The sequence below is a fragment of the Arachis stenosperma genome, chromosome 5 (genome assembly GCF_014773155.1).
Source record: "Arachis stenosperma cultivar V10309 chromosome 5, arast.V10309.gnm1.PFL2, whole genome shotgun sequence".
In the NCBI taxonomy this organism is placed as follows: domain Eukaryota; kingdom Viridiplantae; phylum Streptophyta; class Magnoliopsida; order Fabales; family Fabaceae; genus Arachis; species Arachis stenosperma.
In genome coordinates, this window is record NC_080381.1 from 105,250,001 (window position 1) to 105,256,983 (window position 6,983).

The window sequence follows — 6,983 nt, forward strand, 5'->3', positions numbered from 1 at the left end:
ATTAAAGTTTCGGTGATAGAAAAATAATAAAAGGTTATATCATTTAATTTGAATAATTAGTATTGAGTTTAAACTATATTTTATAAAAATGTGATTAACATGCTTATTTTATAATTTAAATTAAAAATAATTAATTCCACTTAGCAATATATTGATAAATGATGTTCTTAAATATTTTAAGAGAGTATATTTGATTTTAAAATTACTCTTCCTTCCAATTTTATCAAAATATCTATTCATATTTATCCATATTCTTTTATAAAATCTTAATTTTAATCTTAATATCACAAATTCCTATTTCATATACTAAATCCCTAAATCTACAATCAGAAAGGGAAAGAAAGGGAACGGGGAGCTCGAGGGGGAAAACAGAAAGGAAAAAGAAAGGAAGGGGAAAGAGGGAAGGCAGGGGAAAAACGGAGAACAGGGAGAGAGAGTGACGGAACAGAGTAGGAAGAGAGGAAGGAGGATCGCCGCGCTGTGCCGCTCCTTGTGCCGGTTGCCGTTGCTGTCGTCAGAGCCAGAGAAGAAGAGAAGCAAAACCGCGAAGAGAGAGAGAGATCGAAGGAGACGTTCACTCACTCATCGTTGTCGCTACCATGCGTTGCCTCTGCTGCTGGTTCAGCTGCCGTCGAGCTCGCAGCAACCGTCACCATGGAGACCGCCACTATCATCTCCGAAGCTGCGTCGTCGATTAGGTTAAGGAGGGGGAGAATCGTGAACAACCGGAGGAGGAGAAGAACGTGTGGTGGTGGGTGTTCTCTTAGCCAGAGTCGTTGAAGGATGCTCCGCCGCCGCCGCCGCCGCCGGAATCACGAGCTGAGGTAGAGGAGAAAGCTATCTTCCCTGTTGTTGTAGTCACCGTAATTCTACTGCTATGGCTTCGTTTCCTTGTTTTCTTTAATTACTGATTAAGCTGCTGCAGCTGTGGACTGTGACGATCGATTTTCCGAAAGAATCGTTGCTGCTATGAACTATTTCAGCCCTGCCCTGGTATTGCTTGGTTACCATAGCCTCCTTCATCCTTGTATCTGAGTCTGTATCACTCACAACCTATTTTGATTATTGTTATCTCTGCTTGCCGCTTCATTGTTATAGGAAAAATCCCAAAAATGTTTTTGTTTCCATCTAGCCACTGTTATCGCGATTGTTGATGACATCGCTGCTGCAGAGGGTCATCGGCGTCACTGTTGCGGTTGCTGCCACAAATTAGGAATAAAAGGAACTATTGCGTTAAATTCTGCAATTGCGACATCGAGGTAGGGGGTTTAAAATGATTTTAATTTAGGAATGCCAACAAGGTTTACTGAATAACTGCAAATAGTATTAATAGCTGAGTAATTAATTGATTATATGAATGTTAGATTGTGATTGCAATTGTGCTTGGTGCTGTGATAGAATTGATTGTAATTAGGTATGGTAGATGATTGAATTATTGATTGTTGGTTGTTGAAATGGTTGTTTGGTATATTGCTATGGCTATGAAAGTGACTTGAGATTAGTAGAGGATTGTGGTTTCGACTGATTATGTATAAATGGTTGAGACTAAGATAATCATTTGATATATTTGATACTGGATTGAGAATTGTTGAAGAATTAGGGCCTAAAAGACTGAACTATTATTAAGAATCTGGTTTTCAAAATAGAAAGGTTACTTTGATGACGGCCTAGTAATTTGCTAGTGATCGAAGTGGTATGAGAGTAAAATCTGAGTAAACTTCAATAAGTGTAGTTGTTAGGATTTAAATTTAAAGGTTTCGTATTAACTGAAGATTTAGTTATGATTTTTCAAAGTTAAGCTTTAAAATCTGAATTTCTGCATTACCTTTAAGTGAAGACTGTAACTTTGAAAGACTGTAACTAATTCTGTGATGAACGGAATTGCGTGGAACCAAGTCCTGGTTAAATTTGGGAATAATTGGGACTGAATTGGAGAGTTTGAGACCTTTTCATTAAATATAAGATTTATGGTGAATTTTTGAGTAATGGTTGCGGGTTCTGATTTTTACTGCAGAATTTTTGGAACAGCAGTAACTTGTTGGCTCTGCTGTGAATGTTCTGAATTGAATTTTGAAGCGAAACTAATTTTAAATGAAACTTTAGTACTATTATTTTAATGCTGTAAAATTTCAGAACAATTGGACTTATAGTTTTAAAGATATGCATTTTTGAAAGATGATGCATTATGCAGAAAAAACCAGATTCTGTTTTCTTAAATCAGTAACTTTGAGAATTTATAATTTTTGATCCTGGATAGATATTGAGATGCAACCAATTGGAGGTGAAAATTAAGTATGTTTAGCATATGTGACTTAAATTTCAGGGCTATCCATGTTTTAATGAGTAAGTTATGGGACTTGGAGGAAGATAAGTTCATTAACTTTTAAAGCAGAATTCTGCAGCAAATTAGTCAACTTCCAGGTTATATAGCTTCTTCATTAAAAATGATATTGACCTGAAACCAATTGGAAAAGAAACTTGGATGAGTGAAGTCGTACTGTATTAATTTTCAAAGTCATTGGATTTAACGTGGATTTTAAATTGAATTTTGAATGTCACATGCTGCTGCTGTTTTTCTGGTTTTACCCACTGCAGAGCAGTCTTGGTTTTTCCTTTATTCCTAAGGCTAGAGAAACCAGAAAATTATGATCTATGGTTTGTTAGAAAGCTTATTTCAAGATGAACGCCTGGACATAAAGTTTGCGCAATTCCGAGTTTATTTGCTATATTAAAAGCAGAAAAGAAGATAGAGTGTTGAGGATGTCCTAGTGACAGTTATGAGTTTATAAAACTAAAGATGAACCTTAGTGCTATATGGCTGATTCAATGTGGAATTTTGCTTGATTCTGAGTTGATGTGATGCTGAAAAGGTTGAAAAGAATAAAGTGAATTGTTTGGTTTGAACCCGTAAGGGTGGTTAAGTCCTATTTTCAGAGGAGATTATGTCCGAATTTTTATAAAAGTATAAGGACTTAATCAAAATAAATATTTAAGGCTTATTTAATGATAGAAACTTCAATGATTCTTTTAAGAAGAGATTATTTGGTATATGAGATCGTTGAGTATTCAGAGAAAGTAAAGAGATATAGAGAAAAGAGAAACCAGAACAGAGAAAAGAGAAACCAGAACAAAGTAAAGAGAAATAAAGAGAAGAGTAATATAATAAAGAGATATTTATATCTATATTTTAGTTGCTTGATGCAACCCAGAGCTATATATATATTAGTTGCTTGATGCAACCCAGAGCTATATTTAATATATACTAGTCGCTTAACGCAACCCAGAGTTTCTGTAGGGAAACTAAGTTACCTACAGCCATTTTCCGCTTCCCCAGAGCAGAGCAGAGTATATATATATTTTCCTGCAGTAAGCAGAGGCTGTCTCAAATGAGCGGCTATTATCATATGCGCATTTATTTAGGAACGGAAAATCATATTCGGAAAATCGGGATTACTCGTGACCGGATAAATGTCGGGATTGCGGGCAGCCAACCGACACATGAGCTCATGGCCTGCACTAGGACTAGACATTCATCATATGCATCTATGTGACATTGTTTGGGTGTGGATATTGTAATTGGCTTGCCTAAATGAATAATCCTGTGTAACTGCTAATTGCTATACTTGATATAAATGCTCTTGATTGTGTTTGAACCCCATTACCTGTGTTTGTAACTGATTGCTTGGAATGTAGTGATTGGATGTTGATTGAGCTGTTTGGGCCTGAGGCCGTGACTGGTATGCTTGAGGTCTAGTTTTGTATAAAGTATCAAACTGGTTCAGCATAGACTTAATGAACCTATGCTTGGAACAGGTTGGTCATTCATACAGTTTAGGAAACTTTTAAGAGTTTTATAAAGAAAGTATGGGTCTAGGATTTTGAATAATTAACTAATACTTTTAAAGAAAGTTAATTTTCTTTTAGATGTCTCTGAATGTAATTAACTATTTGCGCTTTATTCTTTACTTTCACGGCATTCTCGACCTCTACTGAGAACATGTGGTTTGGTTCTCACCCCCAAATTTTCCACCCTTTCAGTGACACAGGTTTGAAGACGCAATTTGAAGCTGCAAGCGATTAGTAGGCTTCTTTTATGGTTTTAATTGCTTTCATAGAGTCCCCTCGCTCTTGTCCTTTGAAGTTTTATTTTATCAGAGGGGTAGGTATTGTATTTGGCTTTATATGACTTCCTATGTATAAGAATTACTAATAATAATACCTCTGTGATTGTTATTACTATTTGCAATGTTTATCCTTGATGCATGTCTTTAATGAATAAAAACAAATTTTCTGGCATTTTCTTAAAACTGAAACGCGAAATCGATACAAAGGCTCAGTAATTAAGTAGTTAATATTAGAAAAGGTCACGTAACGTTCTTTCTAGTAGAAATACCCTGACTTAAGCAAGGTATTTTGCTGGAAGGGATGTTACACTTGATCTTTATGGAGGCTATCTTCATGACTGGATCGAGTGGTTTTGGTTTTAAGGTCGGCTTCGAGCTTTAGGAGCTTGTCCTCTAGCTCTCGACGTCGTCTTGTTTCTCTCTAAAGGTCTATTTCAGCTTCTCGTTGATGTTCGGCCTCTTTTTCGAGCTGTTTGAGGCAATCCTGCTGAGCTTGTAGAGTCTCTATAATTTCTGTGTTTGGGGGTTGCTTATCTCCCCCATTTTGGGGTGTGTCTTTGGAGGTGGCATCCGCATTTTTGTGCAGCGTTCTGTTTTCTAGATCAAAATCGTGGTCATTGTCAAGGTTGTCCACCATGATGATGGGATGATTTCCATGTCCCCGACAACGGTGCCAATGTTCTGAGGGTTACCTGAAACTGTAGGTCAATCTACAGTAGTGGCCGGAGCTGTCATGTCCGACTTGTTGGACTTGGTAGTGCTACTGACCCTTCATCACCGGAGGATGGTGGTACTTGCAAGAGACTCCGATGCTTAAGTTAGCACGTGCTTTTGGTAGGTTTTTAGTAGAATCAGAGTATGAGTTATACTTGGGTGCTCCAGTGTATTTATAGCAGTGTGGAGTGACCTTTCTGGAGATAAGATAGTTATCTTTATCTTATCTTATCTTTAAGGGAAACCGCCTTTATCTTTCTAGACTTTGGCTGCCTTTAGATTGGGCTGTGCTCCCCCATTTCGGCCTGCTTTGGGCTCTTCTGACGTTTTGGCCAAACTCTTTACAGAAGAGGTCGGGGAACCTGACCTTAGGAGGTCGGTCGTTTTGTTTTCAATCATCCCGGGTCGCATAGCTCGACCCAGGGTATGAACACTACTCTTCTCTCTTTGTCTGTTTACTCTGCTCTGATTACTCTTTTCTCTGTAGTATCTGTTTACTCTGCTTTTATTACTCTTTTCTCTATATCTCTATTACTCTTTTCTCTTTGTCTCTTTACTCTGCTCTGGTTACTCTTTTCCCTTCTTTATCTCTTTAACCTGCTCCGATTTCTCTGTTTAACGTATGTATTTAAAGCTTATGTAAATTTTATTATGAATAGTTAGCCTGTCCCAAGTATAGGTTCATTACTTCCATACTGAAACAGTTTAACTTTTGATATTATACCTAACCCTAGGCGCAGCTTAAGAACTAACTATGTTGCTCCTAGTTCATTTGCTAATATCTGTTTGATTCTGTCATTAAAACTTTACAGACTTTTCTTCGATTGTCATTTCTTTTTTAACTTGTTATCTTTCCTTTATCTTTTCCTCACTAATATGTTATTACCACTCCCTAAGTATTTTATGAAGGTAATTATGAGATTCTGCGCTTAAGGTTGTCTTTCTAAAGCTTTTACAGAAAATTGCCTTTTGCGCATTATTTTATTATTTTTATTAAAATATTATTTTTAATTAAATATTATTATTTAATATTTTATTATTTTTTATTATTTTATCATTAAATTTTTGAAAATAACCCCTCTTTAATTTTTAACCTTTTAAATTCCCTTTTCACCACCCGTAACTTTTCATATTTTTACTTTGACCACCCTAACTTTCAGAATTTACCAAATAACCCCTTAAACACCAAAATAATTACAACCTTGCCCTTTTTAAGATTTAAAAGGTGTTCTTCAATGTTCTTCATCACACTCAAAGTGTTCTTCGTGTTCTTAGTAAATTTTTCATATTCTTTCTCTATTTTCACCTATTTTTCAATCTTTTCAGTAACCAATTTTTACCAAAATTCATAATAAATTAGAAGCCACTAAAATCCCATCTTTTTCACATGATTTCAACAGAAATTCAACCCCAATTTGAGGTCTTGGGTTCGTTTTTCCAGCTGCACTCAAGAACATATTTCATAGCTTGAATATCATCAAATTTCATCAAAATTTCAACAAGAATCACTCATATAAACAATCAATTTTAAGCACAGCCAAACCATATCATAATTACACAACTAAAACTCAATCCATCAAGATTAATTTCGTCAAACCCTACCTGGTTTTGCTACTCCAAATTCGGTTATACTGTCAGGTGGTCCTAAAGCACTTTTTTCGCCTAAATCACATCAAGAACAACTTTAAATCCACAAACCCTCAACAGACCAAATCTCTCTCAGCATGTTAGGAAGGGATATCTCACCTTAGAATTGATGGAAATTAACGTTTCTTGGTCCTCAAGTCAAGTTAAGCATGATTCCTAAGGAAGAACATCAAGAAAACACATGTTTAAGCATGTTTCCTTGAAACCGAAGCAAAAGGGAGATGGTGCAGCCAACTCACCTTGATTCCAGCCTTGATAAGTCATATGATTATGTAGAGAAAGAAGAGAGGATCATTTTGGTTGGATTGGAATTTTGATTCGAGTTTTAGTTCAGCAAAAATCATGCTTTGATGATTTATGAACCAAGAACTTTCTCTCCTTTTTCTCTTGATGATTTTCGGCCACAATGAGCAAATGAGGCAGCCTTGGGGATTTTGGGGGTGTAGGGTGAGTTGTGATTGGTTGGCTTGGAGGTGGGTTAAAATAATATTAAAATAT

General features: G+C 36.2%; 1 long non-coding RNA gene across 2 annotated transcripts; it reads left to right on the forward strand.

Moving 5' to 3' along the window:
• Nucleotides 1-314: 314 nt before the first annotated feature.
• On the forward strand, nucleotides 315-4,085 carry LOC130979784 (uncharacterized). Of its 2 annotated transcripts, XR_009086737.1 has the most exons (4): nucleotides 315-824; nucleotides 926-993; nucleotides 1,099-1,259; nucleotides 4,039-4,085. It is a non-coding gene; the product is annotated as an uncharacterized LOC130979784 (long non-coding RNA). The 2 variants fall into 2 exon arrangements; XR_009086736.1 differs by lacking the exon at nucleotides 4,039-4,085 and having other exon boundaries at nucleotides 1,099-1,332.
• Nucleotides 4,086-6,983: the final 2,898 nt, after the last annotated feature.